Source organism: Vulpes lagopus, chromosome 8 (assembly GCF_018345385.1).
Source record: "Vulpes lagopus strain Blue_001 chromosome 8, ASM1834538v1, whole genome shotgun sequence".
In the NCBI taxonomy this organism is placed as follows: Eukaryota; Metazoa; Chordata; class Mammalia; order Carnivora; family Canidae; genus Vulpes; species Vulpes lagopus.
In genome coordinates, this window is record NC_054831.1 from 103904824 (window position 1) to 103926137 (window position 21314).

At 44.2% G+C, this 21314-nt stretch overlaps 1 protein-coding gene and 1 pseudogene across 1 annotated transcript in view; both read left to right on the forward strand.

The window, feature by feature from the left end:
* The first annotated feature begins 1110 nt into the window (after positions 1–1110).
* On the forward strand, positions 1111–2085 carry LOC121496682 (annotated as a pseudogene).
* Positions 2086–20803: 18718 nt separating this feature from the next.
* OCLN (occludin) overlaps positions 20804–21314 on the forward strand; it is a 55071-nt gene continuing 54560 nt past the window's right edge. Inside the window, exon 1 of the mRNA XM_041767992.1 lies at positions 20804–21217. The gene's annotated coding sequence lies outside the window, so the exon portion shown is untranslated. The remainder of the gene's footprint in view (positions 21218–21314) is intronic.

Sequence of the window (21314 nt, forward strand, 5' to 3'; positions counted from 1 at the left end):
ACAGATGAAGACGCACAGAGTTGGAATCGCTACATAACGAGCCTTAGGTCACAGAGTCGGCGATGGGCTGGAATTCTTTACGATTTTTATCCCTTCATCATCCAAAGAGTGTGGATCATCTGCCATCCGCTGGGCATCTCCCCAGGATACAGTGGTGAGCAGAAAGGAAAAGGTTCCTGCTGTCACACAGTTTGTATTCAAGTGAAGCCGACCAATAGTAAATAGAGTATCAGAGAGGAATTGGGACGGCAGAGAGAGCAGGTGCATGGCTACCTAACACCGGGCCTCTTTACAACAATTTTTTTTTGTTTTTTTAATTCCAGGAAATTAACATCCAATGTTATATTGGTCTCAGGTGTTCAGTACAGCGTTCAGCCTTTCTCTTCAGTGCTCAGTGCTCATCAGGGTAAGAGTACTTCTAGGCAAGGCCACTTGCAGCCTCTGAACCTCTGTAAACGTACCTTGTGTTTTACACCTCAGTGCATTTTCCTGGCCGGAGTGATTAAGAGCAAAACCTTCAGTAGGATCAGACTACTTTTCCGGAACAGGCCAGAAAAGAAGCTGGATCTATTCGTTGTAATAAAGTACTACAAACTTGAGTGGCTTAGAACAACAGAAATGTATTGTGGCGCAGCTCTGGAGGCTGGGCGTCCAAAATCAACGTGACCGCAGGGCCATGTTCCCTCTGAAACCCATGGCGGGGAGTCTTTCTTTGTCTCTCTCCTCGGATCTGGTGGTCTGTGGCAATCCTGGGCCTTTCTCGGCTTCCAGCTACCAGCTACAGCATGTGGATTTCCGCCTCTGTGGTCACATGGTGTCTTCCCTGCCTCTCTATCTCTGTCTCCTCTCTTCTCATAAGTACAGGCAGCCGTGTTGGGTTCAGGACCCACCCGACCCAGTAGGACATGATTTTATCTCAACTCTATCTGCAAGGTCTCTATTCCCAAATAAGGTTACATTCTAAGGTACCTGGGGGTTAGTCCATCCAATGTTGCCATGAAGATATATCTTATTTTCATATAGTCAAATTTATTGGTCTTTGGGAGGTTTTGACTCATTCTTAGAAAGGCCTTCCCTGATATGAAAATCTAGATGGAGAAGGTCACAGATATGGTGGCTGTTAGGATGGGAAAGCTGACACCCGTACCTGCAGGTCTGATATGTGCATCTATAACTGTGCATGCGGCTGAAGAAGAAGGATACAAAAAGCAGCTAGTAAAACCAGAGCAGCTCCCATATATACTGCACCACCTCTGCAGTCTAAATACATTGAAGAGCAGCCTGGTCGTTTACAAGTGGGCTTACAAGTGGGCTTTGCATCCATCCACACTACAACTAGTCATCATTTGGCTGGTGCAAGGGTGCTTATGTGTTTGTGAAAAATGGGATAATGGATACAGTACAATTTGGAAAAGATGTGTATGTCTATCTGAAGAATCCACCTCGAGATTTTCTTCCAAAAATTGGAATGATTACTGTTTCAGGATTGGCAAGCTTGGTTTCAGCAAGAAAAAGTTCTAGGTTTTTTTGTTTGTTTGTTTTGTTTTGTTTAAGATTTTATTTATTTATTCATGAGAGACAGAGAGAGAGAGAGGCAGAGACACAGGCAGACAGAGAAGCAGGCTCCGCACAGGTAGCCCGTTGCAGTACTCGATCCTGGGACCCTGGGATCAGGCCCTGTGCCAAAGGCAGGTGCTGAACCACTGAGCCACCCAGGCATCCCAACTGGCTACTTTAGGAGCAGCTGTTTGCTCCTCCAGTCCAGTCATTAATAATTGCAAAGGTAACTGGGAAAAAGGCATACACTACAAGTGAGCCAATTTATGAAGCAGTTAAATCATTGTGGACAAAAATCAACAAAAAAGAGTCCTTTCCTAAACCTAAAGAAAAATCTAAGTTAAGAAAATCTGCTGAAATAGAAATACCTGCAAAAACAACTGACAGCCTGAAATACTCAGTTTCTTTGCTAACTGAACTCATCTCCGAAACAGAAAATCAGAATCCACCTCAGGTGCTACACAGTTTATGCCTGACCCTAAGCTCATGGGTCACGGGCAGTCCCACCCAGAAGATGTAGATATGTAAGGCACTAGAAGCTGAAGAGTCTGCACAGAGAGCTGCAAGATGTATGAAGTTGAAAATAATGAAAAAAAAATCGTGTTGGGGATCCCTGAGTGGCTCAGCAGTTTAGCGCCTGCCTTTGACCCAGAGCGTGATCCTGGGGTCCCGGGATGGAGTCCCACATCCGGCTCCCCACACGGAGCCTCCTTCTCCCTCTGCCTGTGTGTGTATGTGTGCCTCTCTCTGTGTCTCTCATGAATAAGTAAATAAAATCTTTAAAAAAAAAATCATATAAAGGGCAACTGTAACACAGAGAGTATCACTTTTTTTTCCCTTAGTATATAACTTTTAAGCAAAGTTTTTCCTTCACATCTTCTAATACAATGTACAGTTTGACCAGTCACATAAGGGATTAAAACACAAACTGTAAATTTAATCCAAACAATATTAAATGGTTGGTGAAGAGGCAGAAGTAGAAGTTTTGGGATGCATTTCATAATTTTTAAGAGTTTTTTATTTAAAAAAATACAGTAAATACATAAATACTGATGAAATATGAATATGTGTATATAAATGTTTATACAGATACACATACTTATTTGTTTTAGATTTTTCAAATTACTGTTACTTAATTAGAATGGGGTATAGAAGGACCATTTCTTTTTCTTTTTCTTTTTCTTTTTCTTTTTCTTTTTTAGGACCCTTTATTTTTCATCCCCCAGAGCTGGAATAAAATATCCATATTTTATGACCAAAAAAGGAAAGAAAGAAAGAAAGAAAGAAAGAAAGAAAGAAAGAAAGAAAGAAAGAAAGAAAGAAAGAAAGAAAAAGGCCTTCCCTTCTTTGAGACTAAAAGAAAATTCTTCCATGGTTTCATGTTTATGTTGTCATTTTTTATGAGTAATTCTGTGATCCATCTGAAATTTATTTGAGTGTACTGTAGCTCAATATATGCAATACCCCATGTGCCCCATAACCCCCCAAAACAAACACCAAAGAGCAAAAGAAAAGTGACAGATGGCAAACCAGGAAAAAAATCTGTTACTCATAGTGCAAAGGGCTAATTTCATTAACATAGAGAGTCTCTATAAATCAATAAAGATGAATAACACGATAGAAAATTTGCAAAGGGTTGGGGTCATTCACTGAAAAATAACAAATGGCTCTTAAACAACATGAAAAGATGCTCAGCTCACCTCACTGATATCAGACAATGCAAATTAAAATTATACCAAAATGCTATTTTGTCATTTTTCAGAGTCCCAAAGATTTGATAACCCATTGGGTTTTCCCAAACTCAGAGTTTGGGAAACTGTCATTTACATTTTTATCAAAAGGAGTGCAAATCGCTGTATCCTCTACAGGTGGCAATTTGGCAATTTCAATGAAAACTAAAAATGAACATATTCTCTGGGTGTCCAGAAGATGCCCGTGCAGTACCAGGAAGGAGAGCACATTCTTATCAGTGAAGATAGAAAGTTGATGCCAAGATGAGTCTGCACAAACAAATTTTACTATAACAACCCTTATATTCCATATTTCCCCCCACATAGTTCCTAGGTACTACCCCACAATTTACCACCCCTAGAAGGCCAAACTCCTTTCTTTACTCATTACCCTACAATTTATCATACTTTGTTAAAATTATATAATAAGAGGGGTGCCCGGTGACTCAGTTAAGCATCTGCCACAGGCTCAGATTGCGATCCCAGGGTCCTGTGGGATCAAGCCCCACATCCAGCTCCCTGCTCAGTGGGTTTTCTGGGGTTGTTTTTAGAGTGGATATAAGGTGGTATCTGTCAATTTGATTCGCATTTCCCTAATGATGAGTGATGTGGAGCATCTTTCCATGTCCATATCGGGCCATTTCTGTGTATTTGGCAAAATGCCCTGTGAAGTCCTTTGCCCATTTTTTAATTGGGTTGTTTGTTTTTCTGTTGTTGAGTTTTAGGACTTCTTTCTATAATCTGGATGTTAGTCCCTTATCAGATCTACATTTCACAAATATTTTCTCCCATTCCTGGGTTGCCTTTTTACTCTATTGCTAGTGACCTTTGGCTCACAAAAGGTTTTAATTTTAATGAAATCCAACTCACCCATGTTTTCTTTTGTTGCCTATACCTCTGGTGTCATAGCTAAGAAACCACTGCCAAATCCAATGTTGTGAAACTTTTCTTCTATCTTTTCTTCTAAGTGTTTTGTAGTTTTAGCTCTTATTTTCAGTCTTTGATCCATTTTGAGTTTTTTAGTTTGTTTGTTTGTTTTTGTTGTTGTTGTTGTTTTGTGTATAAGGTAGGCATGCAACTTCATTTCCTTGCCTATGGATATCCAGTTTCTCAATACCATTTGTTGAAAAGACCTTTCTTTCTTTCTTTCTTTCTTTCTTTCTTTCTTTCTTTCTTTTCTTTCTTTCTTTCTTTCTTTCTTTCTTTCTTTCTTTCTTTCTTCTTTCTTTCATTTTATTTATTCATTTGAGATAGAGAACACAAGCAGGGGACAGAGGGAGAGGCAGAAGCAATCTCCCCTTGGAGCAGGGAGCCCAATGCAGGGTTCAATGCCAGGACCCTGGGATCATGACCTGAGCGGAAGATGCTTAATTGACTGAGCCACCTAGGCTCCCTGAAAAGACTGTCCTTTCCCCGGTGATTAGTCTTGACATCCTTTCTAAAATAGCAATATATTTTAAACAAAAAAATAAATGTCAATATTACATCACAACATGATACCACACTATAGACTAAGGGTATCATTAATATGCTTTTCCTCATACACAAATTAAGGAAGATATTTGCTAGGTACATAACATAAAATCACTTAGCATTTATTTGATAACGGAAGAATATGAGTTTGCTCACATTGATTTTCTATTGTAAAACAATGTCTTCTAAATTTAAAAATAACCCAGTAGTTTCGTTACATTTAATCTGGATCCCAGGTCATGTGTTATACAAGTAGCACAAATTCATGAGAAGCATGTAAACAATGAAATGTCATATGCACAATTCTAGGGAATTACCAAAACATCTGATTTAGCCATACAGGTGTAAAAGAATTCTATTAGAATGCAAACCATACACATCTTAAAATCTGGTTCCTTGAAAATTATGTCTCCAAAATGTTAGTGATAAAAAAAAAAAAGCCTTAAAAAACTATATGGTTAGCAAAGCAACACACGAAATCGACAATGATAAAGCTAGACTAGCAATAATTGAAATTTCAAGGAAAGACTAAGCCAACCTAATACCTGGAGACCAGTCTGAGTCAACATTGATAATACACCCTAACAAAGCCTTCTAGCTGGAAAACTAAGGAATTCCAACTATCCGGGTAATTGCATAGTGGGAGCTTTGCAAATTGGCTGGCAACTCAACTGCTCAGCATGATGCTGGATCAAGTTCTGGGTAAACTTGAGTGAAGGGCCAATACTCTGGTTTATGAATAGCAAAGATGAGTTACCTTTAATTATTCTAATGACTAAAAAATAAAAAATTCTGATGACTTGGTGTTCTACAAAAATTTACTCCTTAAAAAGAAAAAAGGAAGTCCTGCATTTTTGAATGCAGGAATTTGGGATTAGTGGACACCCCCCATAGGAGGTGCACTTAAGAGAGCAAAAGGAACTCGGAGAGGGTGTGTGATGTGGGGAAAGGGGAGGGAGTGGAGGACAGAAAAACAAGGTTGACTCTAGAGACCCTTCGAGAAGGATGAAGTGGCCTAAATAGTTTTAGTAAAAAACAGAGCTCTGTTGAGGCAAGCCTGAAAGAATGTGAAGGCTACACAGGGTGTGAGGATGCTGAAGTGCACTGGGGTAGCAAGTAGAGTGCTTTTTGGAATTTAAAGCTGTTTGAAAAGCATTTTTAGGGGGAATGATGAGGGAATATATTTAACAACTCGACAGATACCATTTTTACTTTTATCTTCCTTTCACAACAGATACTTTTATATTTATGTGATCCTTGTTCTTTTTTTTTTAAGATTTTAGTTATTTATTCATGAGAGACACACAGAGACAGAGAGAGGCAGAGACACTGACAGAGGAAGAAGCAGGCTCCCTGGGGGAGGGCCATTTGGACTGGATCCCTGGACCCTCGATCCAGGCACCCCCTGGAGTCATGACTTGAGCCAAAGGCAGATGGTCAACCACGGAGCCACCTGGGGCCCAAACTGTGTGTTCCTATCAGAAGCTAGAGGCGCAGGAACCACAGGCGCCCGTGGCATAGATCATGAGTTCATTAGTCTTGTATTCCCCCCAGACTGAGCTACACGAGCAGCTTAGAATTAAATATTGCATAAATAACTACTACTGGCACTTTCTACTTTCCAAACCTTTTATAATAATAATGGACTTTTCAATAAATATATAGTAAAAATAATGTGTGATAAAACCTTTTAATATAATAGACATTCTTTTATCATTACTCGTAAAGACAGATTAAATGACTTGCTTAAAGTCACATAGCAGGTTTCTGGAGCGCCTGGTAGTTCAGCTGGTTAAGCCACCAACTCTTGGTTTTGGCTCAGGTCAAGCTCTCAAGGTGCTGGGCTAGAGCACCACCCCCCTTCTCTCCTTCTCCCTCTCCCTTTGCCCTGCCCCCAGCACACCTGCTCTTTCTCTTAAATAAATAAAGCTTAAAAAAAATTACCTAGCTGGTGTAACTGGGTCTCCTGGCTTCTAGTCCAGTTCCCATGGGAATTCTTCTTCTTTTCTTCGCTCTTGCTGCCATGACAGATGTCACAGGGGAAGGAAAGGGAAGGGAGACGTTTCAGTCATCATTTCACCACTTCTTAGAAGGCCTAATATGGTTTTGTCCCTCGAGGATCCTGATAGTGGTAGGTCACTAGGTGCGTCTATCTTTCAGCAATTGTATGTGTGTATAATGGATTACTCTTACCCATGTGTACTCTTACTTTGTTGAGTCATGCAATCCGCCAAAGGAAACCTCACATATTGTCTTCTTTCTTAATTTTATTTTTTTTAAAGATTTAAAAAATTATTTTGAGAGAGAGAAGCAGTGATGGAGAGGGGCAGAGGGAGAGGGAGAGGCTGACTTCCCACCAAGTGGGGAGCCCAATACGGACTCGATCCCAGGACCCTGAGATCATGAGCTGAGCTAAGGCAGCCGCTTAACCAACTGAGCCACCCAGGCGCCCCTCTATTTTATAGGTATAATACAAATCACACTCTAGAACAGTTCTCTTTTTGAACTGTGATCCAGCCGGAAGCTGGTCACCCTGCTCCTCGGTGGTCAGCACCCATCCTACAACCTCATATCAAGTCCACACCCCAAAAGGGCAGAGCCAACAGGGCCAAGAACCGGAGCCTAGAGCCCACTCTGCGTTTCCAGTTATGTGAGATAAAACCCTCTCTCATTGCCATATTATTTCAAGTGCTTCGAAAATGTTTGTTGTGGTTGCATGGAGCTCAAACGGTCCTGATAGAGGCAATACACACACCCAATAAATGTCCGTTGATGAATATTTCTTTTGTGCCAGGAATAACCCTTCCAGGGTGGGAATCATCACCCTCATTTTCTAGAGAAATGAAGCCTCAGCAGGTTAAGTGATTTGCTTCAGGCACAGAACTGCCATATAGTGAATTTGGACATTGAACTAGGATCTTGTGATGCTGTGAGTCCCTTACCTGCCACAAAAGTGAAGGGAGGAAGGTCCTCACTTAGGACCAGTCCAGCTTCCAGCTGGTGGCTTGAGGTGTGAGTTCCTGAGTCAATCATTGGCAAAAGAACCGGGATTATATTTAGCCATAAACCACACCCTGGGAGCTGGGCTGGAGGCAGCCTGTCCTGAAGGCTCTGGCTGCTGGGGAGCGGGAACGGAAGACTGAAATAGATGTTGAGTGAGGAGAGGAAAGGGGTGATGAAAACTGGGAAATACTCGATTCTGTTTGATGTTCCTGCACCAGCCACTGTGGTGGGTGTTGTGGACCTAAGGACCTCACAGTTTGGTAGAGGGGCATCTAAAAAGCACGGTCCCAGGCCCCAGGGGGACTCAGTCAGTTAAGCATCTGCTCAGGTCATGACCCCAGGGTCCTGGGATCCAGTCCCTGGTGGGGCTCCTTGCTCAGCGGGGAGTCTGCTCCTCCCTCTCTCTCTGCCCCTCCCTCTGCTCCAGCTCTCTTATGCTCTCTCTCTCTGTCAAATACATTTTTTTTTTTTAAATGATAGTCACACAGAGAGAGAGAGAGAGAGAGGTAGAGACACAGGCAGAGGAAGAAGCAGGCTCCATGCACTGGGAGCCCGACGTGGAATTCGATCCCGGGTCTCCAGGATCGCGCCCTGGGCCAAAGGCATGCCCCAAACCGCTGCGCCACCCAGGGATCCCCTGTCAAATACATTTTTAAAAGATCTTTACAAAGCACGGTCCTATGATGATGGCGTGGATTTGAGTCAGAAAGGAGTGTATTTTTGAACCCCAGCCTTATCTAGCTGTGTAATTTGAAGCAAATCTTTATCATCTATGAAACTAGATTTTCTTATCTACAAGATGGGGTTAATATTTAACTCGTGATGTTGTAGTGACACAGAAAAGTTGGTTGATAGCACCTGCTATTTCTCTCCTTACAATGCCCAAGATGTACGGGGGCACAGAAAGAAAGGAAATCATCTCCCAGCAGCGGAGTTCCGGAATCACAAGTTTGAGAGCACAGCCTCCAGGTGACACTTGGAATAATATCTACTTATTTCTGTCAAAAGGCTGTATTTTTTTACTTGACCTCATGGCAATAAAAATAGCCAAATAGCCCTACTGAAAATTCTTAAAGCTCAAAGCAACTTTGATTGTTGCAAGTGGCACTCTGATGACCTAATATTGTGCATAATTCCCCTTGTACGGAAAGGAACAAATATTTGATATTCATCTTCATTGTTTGCTGTGGGTTGGTTTCCTGTTATTTTTTTCCCTCTGTCTAGAGGAAGGGAGTAAAGGAAACTTCCTGGTCCCTCTTCTCCTCCTTCTCCCTCTTCTCCTCCTTCTCCCTCTTCTCCTCCTTCTCCCTCTTCTCCTCCTTCTCCCTCTTCTCCTCCTTCTCCCTCTTCTCCTCCTTCTCCCTCTTCTCCTCCTTCTCCCTCTTCTCCTCCTTCTCCCTCTTCTCCTCCTTCTCCCTCTTCTCCTCCTTCTCCCTCTTCTCCTCCTTCTCCCTCTTCTCCTCCTTCTCCCTCTTCTCCTCCTTCTCCCTCTTCTCCTCCTTCTCCCTCTTCTCCTCCTTCTCCCTCTTCTCCTCCTTCTCCCTCTTCTCCTCCTTCTCCCTCTTCTCCTCCTTCTCCCTCTTCTCCTCCTTCTCCCTCTTCTCCTCCTTCTCCCTCTTCTCCTCCTTCTCCCTCTTCTCCTCCTTCTCCCTCTTCTCCTCCTTCTCCCTCTTCTCCTCCTTCTCCCTCTTCTCCTCCTTCTCCCTCTTCTCCTCCTTCTCCCTCTTCTCCTCCTTCTCCCTCTTCTCCTCCGGCTGCCTTTTTTATTTTCTTAAAGATTTTATTTATTTATTAATGAGAAACACAGAGAGAGAGGCAGAAACATAGACAGAGGGAGAAGCAGGCTCCATGCACAGAGCCCGACATAGGACTCGATCCTGGGACCCCAGGATCACACCTTGAGCCAAAGGCAGGTGCTCAGCCACCGAGCCACCCAGGTGTCCCAAGAAGCCACTTTTTAAAGAAGAGGAGAAATTAAGTTTTTTTTTTTTTTTTTAATAGAACAAGTGGTAGCTCAGTCTGAAAGCCGTGGCAGTGTTTTAATACATGAAGCTGCAGACACAAGGGCAGGAGGAGAACATTCCAGAAAAAGGAATTAGGGTGAGCAAAGGGCAAGTCACAGAGACAGATGTAGGAAGAGCACCTGGGGCGCCAGGTGAGCAGTTGCACCTAGAAGAGTGTTCTTAGGGGATCCCCGGGTGGCTCAGCGGTTTGGCGTCTGTCTTTGGCCCAGGGTGTGATCCTGGAGTCCTGGGATCAAGTCCTGGGATCGAGTCCTACATCGGGCTCCTTGCATGGAGCCTGCTTCTCCCTCTGCCTGTCTCTCTACCTGTCTCTCTTTGTGTCTCTCATAAATAAATAGATAAAATCTTAAAAATAAAAAAAAAAAAGGAGCGCTCTTACCTTCAGCGCTCACACAGCCCTTACGTGTCCTTTTATTTTATTAGTTTTTACTTGTGTGAGTGTACATCTCATTGCCTGGGCTGCGTGAGGAGAGCCCCATACAAACCTATGCTTTGCTCTCTCCCAGCATCACCTGCCCTCCTCAGTAAGTAAACACTCGGCACCTATATCATGCAGGTAAGGGAAGTGGCTGACTTTTTAAAGGCAGCACAGAAAACAGTTGTATCACAAAAAGGAAACTTTCTGGGGGCACCTGGGGGGCTCAGCAGTTGAGCGTCTGCCTTGGGCTCAGGGTGTGACCCCGGGGTCCCGGGATCGAGTCCCACATCAGGCTCCCCGCAGGGAGCCTGTTTCTCCCTCTGCCTGTCTCTCTCTCTCTCTCTCTCTCTGTGTGTCTCATAAATAAATAAACAACAACAACAAAATCTCCTCCTTCTCCCTCTTCTCCTCCTTCTCCCTCTTCTCCTCCTTCTCCCTCTTCTCCTCCTTCTCCCTCTTCTCCTCCTTCTCCCTCTTCTCCTCCTTCTCCCTCTTCTCCTCCTTCTCCCTCTTCTCCTCCTTCTCCCTCTTCTCCTCCTTCTCCCTCTTCTCCTCCTTCTCCCTCTTCTCCTCCTTCTCCCTCTTCTCCTCCTTCTCCCTCTTCTCCTCCTTCTCCCTCTTCTCCTCCTTCTCCCTCTTCTCCTCCTTCTCCCTCTTCTCCTCCTTCTCCCTCTTCTCCTCCTTCTCCCTCTTCTCCTCCTTCTCCCTCTTCTCCTCCTTCTCCCTCTTCTCCTCCTTCTCCCTCTTCTCCTCCTTCTCCCTCTTCTCCTCCTTCTCCCTCTTCTCCTCCTTCTCCCTCTTCTCCTCCTTCTCCCTCTTCTCCTCCTTCTCCCTCTTCTCCTCCTTCTCCCTCTTCTCCTCCTTCTCCCTCTTCTCCTCCTTCTCCCTCTTCTCCTCCTTCTCCCTCTTCTCCTCCTTCTCCCTCTTCTCCTCCTTCTCCCTCTTCTCCTCCTTCTCCCTCTTCTCCTCCTTCTCCCTCTTCTCCTCCTTCTCCCTCTTCTCCTCCTTCTCCCTCTTCTCCTCCTTCTCCCTCTTCTCCTCCTTCTCCCTCTTCTCCTCCTTCTCCCTCTTCTCCTCCTTCTCCCTCTTCTCCTCCTTCTCCCTCTTCTCCTCCTTCTCCCTCTTCTCCTCCTTCTCCCTCTTCTCCTCCTTCTCCCTCTTCTCCTCCTTCTCCCTCTTCTCCTCCTTCTCCCTCTTCTCCTCCTTCTCCCTCTTCTCCTCCTTCTCCCTCTTCTCCTCCTTCTCCCTCTTCTCCTCCTTCTCCCTCTTCTCCTCCTTCTCCCTCTTCTCCTCCTTCTCCCTCTTCTCCTCCTTCTCCCTCTTCTCCTCCTTCTCCCTCTTCTCCTCCTTCTCCCTCTTCTCCTCCTTCTCCCTCTTCTCCTCCTTCACACCTGACTGTGGCTGTACATGTAGGACAACGTCTGGGTTCTTGGGAATTATTGCTCGTTTGCGGGGTATCACCCCCCCCCCGTCTGAACGTAAGTTTTAAGAGGCTGAACCAAAAAAGGATCAACAAGTAGCAGTGGTTGAGAAAAAAATTACTATGCGTACATTAGCGTGTGTGTGTGTGTGTACGCATGCGTGCCCACAAGTGCAAATATCAGCAATCTTAGCAACTGGTGAATTTAGGGGAAGGCTATAGCCCATGGTGCTATGTTCTCGAATTTTGTTAGTTTGAATTTTCCAGCACGGTCACTTAGGAGAAAAGGAAACTCTTTTTCCTAATTGTCAAAAAGAACACATGCTCATTCACTGAGAAATTTCAGAAAACACAGAAAAAGTGTGAAAAATAGTCTTATGATGATTGCAGAAGTCCCCTTGCTGTCGCCCTCTCGCCCTCTCGAGGCAGCTCGCACCAATCTTTCTAATTAAGATGCGTGTAGGAAGATAAGTAGGAGGCGGTTCGCATTTCTGGAGATCCTATCCCTTGGTTTCCGATGGTCCTGGCCCTCTCGCTAGGTTTAGTCCTTTCTGTTCAGAAGCTACACATTTCAAAGAGAAGCCCTCAAGTGTTACCCAAAAGTATTTTTAAAAAACAAAAAAACAAGAAAATGCTTACATCGACAATTACAATTCCCCCAAATGCTAAAACATAAATTTCTTGCTCTGAAAGAAAGCAAGAAATTTGCCTAAAACCCTCCAAAGCCTTCCCGGTGGGTTAGATGAAAACACCCTCCACCTCGCACAGGCCTCAGCTCCCCTTCTCCTGGTCTCCTGTTCTTTGAAAGTGTAAAATGGCCCTCGATTTTGGTTTTGCCTTAGGATATTCCTGGCCCAGACCTCTGTAGGGCTGGCTCCTTCTCATCATTAAAGTCTCAGCTCAGATGTCACCTCCTCCAGCCACAGGTGTCCATCCATCCTAGGTAGCTCCCATGCACTGCCTCTCCCGGCCTCTCTGTCCCCTTCACCCGTCTCACTTCCTCTTCTTCCTCTTCTCCTTCTCCCTCTCCTTCTCCTTCTCCTCCTTCTCCCTCTTCTCCTCCTTCTCCCTCTTCTTCTTCTTCTTCTTCTTCTTCTTCTTCTTCTTCTTCTTCTTCTTCTTCTTCTTCCTCTTCTTTTGTTTTAAGTTAGTTAACAAGTTTATTTGTTTATGTAAGCCCTACCCCCAAAGCAGGGCTCAAACTCCCAACCTGGAGATGGAGAGTCACATGCTCCTCCATGAAGCCAGCCAGGCTCCCCGGCCCCTTTCACCTCTTTGTCTTCATCACTATTCGACATTATTCTCTTGTTCACTTTTGGTTTAATCATCTTTGCTTTATGCCTTCTCCTACCTGAATGTCAGCCTCCGTGAGGGGCCCTGTGTGCCTTGAGTCCATTGTATCTCCAGGGCTCGGAATGGGGTCTGGTGTATAGTTGGGAGTGAGTAAATATTTTTTTTTTTGAGTAAATATTTTTTGAGTGACTACATATTCCCTTCCACGAACAGTTCGCAGACGTGCCACTCCGGCCACACCCCATGTGGGGTAGTGCCAACATTTCAGGAGCCGTAGTGTTCCCGTCGTAGGCTCCTAAAGTTTCTCCTAATTGATCCCCAAACAAAATCAGAAAAGCTGCCCAGGAGAGGCTCCCGAACCAAATAAAAGGAGAATTGTAACTCATCGCCAACAAAATGTCAAGGGAAGCTTGTGATCGGCTAAGAGTTCCATCCCGGTTCCAGTGACCTTTCTAGGATTAGGATTTCTTGTGATAAGTTAGACTATTTCCAGTGCCTGGAAATTTTAAGATTGATTTATTTTCCTAGAGAGAGAGCATAAGTGGGCGGGGTGGGGGGCGCAGAGGGAGAGGGAGAGAACCCTCAAGCGGGGTCCCCGTTGAAAGCGGATCCTGACTCAGGGCTGGATCCCAGGACCTCGAGACCACGACCTGAGCCAAAATCAAGGGTCAGACGCTCAACCCAGCGAGCCCCCCAGGCGTCCTGATTATTGGTATCTCTTTTAAGTTTGGGGACACAAGAGGTAAAGAGCCCCATGAAGTTACAATTAGATATAAGAACACAGTGTTTGCAGTATTTGGTTAATGTTTACTTTTTCCTCTTTCTTTTTTTGAGCATGAAAGATTCAGGAAGGTCAGTTCCTGAAAGAACCTGCAAGAACAATTTCCCAGGGCAATGGATGACCAATACGGTTAAAACAGTAATCAGCCACAAAACAAAAAAAACAAACAAAAAAACCCCCCAAAAAACAGAAATCAGCCCCACATCTCTTTTCTGGCCTCTTCTGCATAATTGTGGCAGCGCTCTGTCTCAGATTGACGCCCTCCCTCTCTCCCTTCAGATGATGGTCTCAATTTACCCTGATCCTAGAAAGTTCTTTTCTGCTTGTATTCGAGGAATGTTATTCACAAAACAAAACAAACTAAATGTAGGTCTCCAACCAACTGTTAAGAATGCCTCTAAAGTATTCTTTAGAACATTCATTATTGGGGCGCCCGGGTGGCTCAGGGGTTGAGTGGCTGCCTCGGCTCAGGCCGTGACCCCGGAGTCCTGGGATCAAGTCCCGCATTGGGCTCCCCACGGGGAGCCTGCTTCTCCCTCTGCCTGTGTCTCTGCCTCTCTGTTTCTAACATGAATAAATAAATAAATAAAATCTTAAAAAATAAAAATAACTAAAATGTTCATTATGGAAGATAAAGTCTCCACAAAAAGTGCATCAAACATACATGTAGTTTGATAAATGTTATAAAAGTAATAGCCATGTGGCCTGCACCTGAGTAAACGGAATATTGCCAGCACCCCAAGCACATCTCACTCTTCTCTTCCACTCTTACCTTTATTTTCTTAAGAAAGATAACAGTGAAAAAAAAATTTAAAATTTTTAAAAAATTTAAAAAAATAAAAAAAGAAAGATAACAATGTCTTTGCTTTTCTTTGAATTTTTGCCACTTAATGTTTAGAATTCCCAAGTGATAAAAGGTAGTTTTGCCTGTTTTTGAACCTTATATAAATGGAGTCATACTGTGTTTTTTTGAGCGAGGGTGGGCTTGTTTATTTTGTTCAATATATTTGAAAGACTCAACACTTTGTTGGAAGAATTGCTAATTGGCTCATTTTCATCCATAATACTCCATGGTAGACATTTTTTTAGGGTTGGATTTTTTGTTTTTTGGGTTTTTTCCCCCTACAGCTGCAACTCTGAGGTCTTTCTATGGGTAGGTGGTTTAAAGGAATTTGAGTATTTTTTTTAGAGAGGAAAAAATAAAGCAGTTCTAGAGTATAGTAACACTGTTAAGACATTAGTTCTGGAATTAGATTACGTGGGTTGAATCCCAACTCTTAAAATTAGCAGACGTTTTGAGTAGAAGAAGGAAACTTTCTGAGCTTTAGGTATCTCCACACGGGGGAATTACTTGTAGCATAAGATCGTTCTAAGGATTTAAAAAAAAAAAAAAAAAAAGCCCATAAAACGGAACGGAGCCTGGCACAGGATAATGATGGTGTTTGCAATTATTGTCACTCCACTTGTTGAAGTTCCCATCCAAGTACTCTCTCTGTTTAACCTTGGATCCTTCCAGGAGGATCTTGCTTAATACATAGGAATTTAGGCAATAAAGCTTTACTCACCATGTGTCATCATCCTCTCAGAAATTGCCTTCCCAGTGACTTCCTCAAGAATTACTCCATAAATCTGTCCAAGGAAACCACCCTCCAGGGCCTGGGACTCTCCTCATTCATGATTGGATGGGGAACCTAGAGGCCCTTTAGGCCAGGCCCTCACCAACTCCAGACTGAGTTACCCTTGACCAAATGCCAATCATCGCATTTGTGCACTAAGCAGGTGAGGCAGAGGAGAAATATTCTAATCCTGCTGTCTTCTCTCCTCTGAAACCTAGTTCTAGGGATGTAAGCCTTGAAATGCTGTGAAGGAATGTGCTGTTTTCAAGTGGCAGGAGGTTCTCTGAAAGATGGGCATGGCTCATGTCTCCACAGGTGTGTTAGAATGGGGAATCAGGGTTGTATTCATTTGCTCATCCAACAAATATTTATGGAAGAATCATGTGACAGGGATTGTTTGGGGCAGATGAGAGACAGCAATGACTTGTTAAATTTATGGAGACTCTCTTGTGGCCCAGGATATGATCTGTCTTGGTGAACGGCCCAAGTGCTGCTCAACAACCTTAGGAAGAGGGGCAGCCCTGGTGGCTCAGCGGTTTAGTGCCCGCCTTCAGCTCAAGGCGTGATCCTGGAGACCCGGGATCAAGTCCTACATTGGGCTCCCTGTATGGAGCCTGCTTCTCCCTCTGCCTGTGTCTCTCTCTCTGTTTGTGTCTCATGAATAAATAAATAAAATCTTTAAAAAATAATATTAAAAAAGAATGTTTAAGAAAAACAACAACCTTAGGAAGAGAGTGCTATTTACCATCTATCCCATGTTTACAGTGGAGAAAAAAAGAGGCCTGTGAAGTTTAATTTCCCTGTGTGTTGATCTTATCCAGCTACTAAGTGGCAACATTGAGATTTGAACTCACATTTCTGATGCCATATTTTGAGCTCTGAACTTTCTCCTTTACATAAAAGAAGGAAGAAAAATTGTTTTTTTTTAATCTTATCATTCATTTGATTGCATGTAAAATCAACAAATTTCTAATCATAGGTCTTCTGAGAATAATATTTACTTGGTTTCTGAGTCATGAGAATTTTCATCAAATAATGTTCAATAGTGTATGATAGTTGAAAAACACTACTGAGTTGCTGGGAAGGAATAGTTGATCAAAAATAATTAAAACATTGCCACAACTTATGATCGCATGTCATGATTACATTGAGCATGGCATCGTGCCCCATTCAACAAACTTTATGTTGCTATTGAAGAATGATGTGTTTAAGTTTTCAGGCTGGCTTTTCTTTCTGAACATTTTCAACTACTAACTAATATGCACACCATTAGGAAAGAGTTAAAAGAACAACGTCTTTACATTTTTCAATGTTGTGAGTGTTGTTTGGGAAGTTAACCTGAATGGAACAAAAACACTACACAATATTTCTTTTAAAAAAAATGTTTTATTTATTCATTCATGAGAGACACAGAGAGAGGGGGGCGGGCAGAGACACAGGCAGAGGGAGAAGCAGGCTCCATGCAGGGAGCCTGATGTGGGACTCGATCCCAGGACCCCAGGATCATGCCCCGAGCCAAAGGCAGATGCTAACCTCTGAGCCACTCAGGAGTCCCATACACAATATTCCAATAGAAATTTAGCTCAGTGTTAAATTGAACCATATGAAACTGCCATTTTGTAGTTTAAAATGTTGATAAAACTTACCAATTCATATAGTTTAACTTAATAAATCTGATTATTTCATTATCATGAATTCAGCAGTCACTGAAATGTAAGCTTTGCCAGGACAGGGACTTTTGGATTTTGTTCACTGCTGTTGACGTGGTAAGCCCTCAGAAACTGGTTGGTGAATTAATTTGGGAAGCAAATGAAATATGGCAACTAACCCTCCACCCTAACACATGCCTTTGGGTTCAGGTTTAGTGTGGGAATAAGAAAAATAATATTTTATGCATAAATTAGTCCCTTTAAATTTTTTTAATTTATTTGAGAGAGAGAGAGAGAGAGAGCACAAGCTGGGGGGAGGTGGGTAGAGGGAGAGGGGAAAGCAGACTCCCCACTGAGCAGGAAGCCAGATGTGGGGCTCAATCCCAGGACCCCGAGCTCACGACCCGAGCGGAAGGCAGATGCTTAACCGACCAAACCACCCAGGCACCTTTAAGTTAGTCTCTAAAAATAACAAAAAGTTTAATTTAAAAACCTAATTCACCCAAGAGAATTGAAAACGTATGTCCACACAAACACCTGCGTGTTCATAGCAACATTATTGATAATGGTCAAACAATAGAAATAACCCAAATGTCCATCAACTGATGAAAGTTTAAACAACAGTGGTATATATCCATGCAATGCAATGAAATTAAATATTATTCAGCCATAAAAAAGGAATGGAGTACAGGCGGGTCCTGTAACATGAATGAACCTTGAAAACATTATGCTAAGAGGCCACAAAAGGCCACTCTTGAATTATCCATATAAAATCACATTATTGTATTAATGTATTATCCACATTAATGTATTACCCTACCAAATGTCCAGAGTAGATAAATCAATAGAGCCAGAAAGAAAGGTAGTGGTTGCCAGGGTCTGGAGGCAAGAGGCAATGGAGTGACTGCTAATGGCACAAAATTTCTGGAGTTATACAGTGGTGGTAATTGTACAACCTGCAGAATGTACAGAAAACCAGTGACTTGTATGAATGCCTTTAAAAAATTCAGGATGAATTTTATGGTATGGTATGAGAAATACATTGCAACTCTTAAAAAGTGGAAAAAAACCTGTAAGTTCTCTTCAGAACATGTCAAAGTATGCTATAAAATAATAGACATGTTTATAAATCTGAGAGTATTAGGAAATGTTCCCTTGTTTAATTATAAACTGAATGGAATGTTTGGAGATTTCAGTAATCTGACAGCGAACATTAAGAGGATTAACCTGACTTCCCCAGTGTTAACAACACCAGTTTAAACTGCATCATTCAAAGCCTACATGGTCATGCTAAAATAATTGTAGCACTGGCTTACACACACATACAACACACACACACAATTAGATTAATTACGCATTAAGGCTGTCATCATTTCAAATACCTTATATTTATATTATGCTTTTACTTCCTTAAGTATTGAATTGTTCCTAAAGATCTGCCTATGGGAGAGTCACATCTGTAACCACTTAATTAAAGGCAGAGAAATGGGTGGGATTGGACAAAAATTAATTAGCAATGCTGACATTCCAGATTGGAACACAAAGCAGAGCAGGAATTTAAGAAACCTATATTCTAGCCTGAGAGTTAAATGCGAGTACTAAAACTGCAACATTCTGGAGTACAATTTTTTAAATTTAAATTTTAGGTAAAAAAAAAAATTAAAATAAATAAATAAATAAATAAATTTTAGGTAGTTAACATACAGTGCAATATTGGTTTCTGGGGTAGAATTCAGGGATTTGTCACTTACATACAAGACCCAGTGCTCATCAAAGGGGCCCTCCTCAATCTGCATCCCCCACCTAGCCCATCCCCCACTCCCCTCCCTCCAGTCAACCTTCAGTTTGTTCTTTATCGATAAGACTCTCCTATGGTTTGTTTCCTTCTCTTTTTTTCTTTATGCCCTTCCCATATGTGCCTCTGTTATCTTTCTTACATTCCACATAGGAGTGAAATCATCTGGTATTTGTCTTTCACAGACTGACTTATTTCACTTAGCATAGTACCTCCTAGCTCCATCCATGTCGTTGCAAATGGCAAGATTTCATTTTTTTTCATGACTAGCAATATTCATATATATATATATTTATATTTCACATCTTTATCCGTTCATCAGTTGATGGCCATTGGGGCTCTCTCTATGGTTTGGCTATTGTTGATAGTGCGGCTGTAACATCAGGGTGTGTGTATCCCTTGGAATCTGTATTTTTGCATCCTGTGGGTCATTATCTAGTAGTGTCGTTGCTGGACAATAGGGTAGTTTTGTGTTTAACATTGAGGAACTTACAGTACAGTTTTATTTTTTTTATTTTTTTATTTTTTTTAATTTTTTTTTATTATTTATGATAGTCATACAGAGAGAGAGAGAGAGAGAGGCAGAGACACAGGCAGAGGGAGAAGCAGGCTCCATGCACCGGGAGCCTGACGTGGGATTCGATCCCGGGTCTCCAGGATCGCGCCCTGGGCCAAAGGCAGGCGCCAAACCGCTGCGCCACCCAGGGATCCCTGGTTTTATTTTTTTAAATATTTTATTTATTTATTCATGAGAGAGTGAGAAAAGAGAGGCAGAGATGCAGGCAGAGGGAGAAGCAGGCTCCATGCAGTGAGCCTGACACGGGATTCGATCCTGGGGCCTCCAGGATCACACGCTGGGCCTAAGGCGGTGTTAAACCCCTGAGCCAGCAGGGCTGCCCCATACAGTACAGTTTTAAAAACCAAATTGATATACTATATACATAAATAAAAGGATACATGGGGTGCCTGGGTGGTTCAGTCCTTAGGCTTCTGCCTTGGCTTAGGGGTCCAGGGATCAAGCCCCTCACTGGGGTCCCTGCCCAGCCAGAAGTCTGTTTCTCCCTCTCTCTCTGCTGTTCCCCCTGCTTGTGCCCTCTTGGTCAAATAAATAAAATCTTTAAAAAAAAAAATGCACGTTACCTGTTAGACCATGAATTTTCTTAAGTGGACACTCCCAAGGGAACCAGCCTCCAAATCAAAAAATAAAACCTAGCACACAGAACGAGGGTGTTTTTACCCCCAAAGCCAAGAGAATATTAAAATGGTTTAAATCCCTTGGCAGGGGTGGGGGTGGGGAGAGTTTGCAACCTTGAGCTGGTGATAACGTGAACTCCAAAATGCACTTTATTTTGAAGGCAAATTTACCAAGGACACTATGTATTCCTCCCCCCCTTCATTTAACCACTGTGAGCGCTGCTCCGCTGCTCCGTTTGGTCTGGCTCTAGGATTCCGAAACAGCTCCTTAATTCACGAGCGACTTTTGAGATCTCCCAGTTCCGGTTGCTTCTTTCCAACAACAAAAAAAATTTTTTTTTAGATTTATTTATTTATTTATTTATTTATTTATTTATTTATTTATTTATTTATTTTATTTATTTCACACACAGAGAGGCAGAGACACAGGCAGAAGCAGATTTTAACCGAAGTTTCGGAGCAGAAAAGTGTTGGGCACAGACGTGCCTTTCGCGTCAGGAGGGCGCAGGAGGGCCGAGCACCCTTGGACCCCCGCAGGGTCGGCTCGCTCCGTCGGCCGCCCGTGGCCTAACGCCCCTCCGCCGCCGCGCAGCCGGGGGTGCTGGGGGTCACCCCCACCTCGGGAGCGCTTGGGGGGGCCACCTCCACCTTGGGGGCGCTCGAGGGGGCACCCCCACCTCGGGGGTGCTGGGGGTCACCCCCACCTCGGGAGCGCTTGGGGGGAGTCCACCCCCACCTCGGGGGCGCTTGGGGGGGCCACCCCCACCTTGGGGGCGCTCGAGGGTGCACCCCCACCTCGGGGGCGCAATGGGGTTCCACCCCCACTTTGGGGGCGCTCGGGGAGGCACCCCCATCTCGGAGTCCACCCCCACCTCGGGGCGCTCCGGGAGGCACCCCCATCTCGAGGTCCACCCCCACTTCGGGGCGCCACCCCCACCTCAGGGGCGCACCCCCACCTCGGGGGCACTCGGGGGCCACCCCCACCTCGGGGGCCACCCCCACCTCGGGGCGCCCGGGCCGCCAGGCTGCGCTGTCCCTTTAACTGCACCGGGCGAGGGTGTGCGGCGCAGGGCGGGGTCCTCCCGCCTCCTCCCCCACCGCTCCCTTCCCCCGCCCACCCGAGTTTCAGGTGAAGGGGTCACCGAGGGAGGAGGCGGCGCCCCGCGCTCCCCCGCCGGCGGCCACCGCCCCCTTCTCCGTCCCTGCGGGAGGCGGCGGGGCTCCGGGGTGCGGCCCGAGCGCAGGGGCCCGCGCGGCGCAACAGGTGAGGCGGACGCGGGGCCGCGCGGCTCCAGGTCGGGCGGGGCGCCGGTGCGCATGCCCGGGGGCGGGGGGCGGGGGGAGGGGGAGGCGCGGGGGGG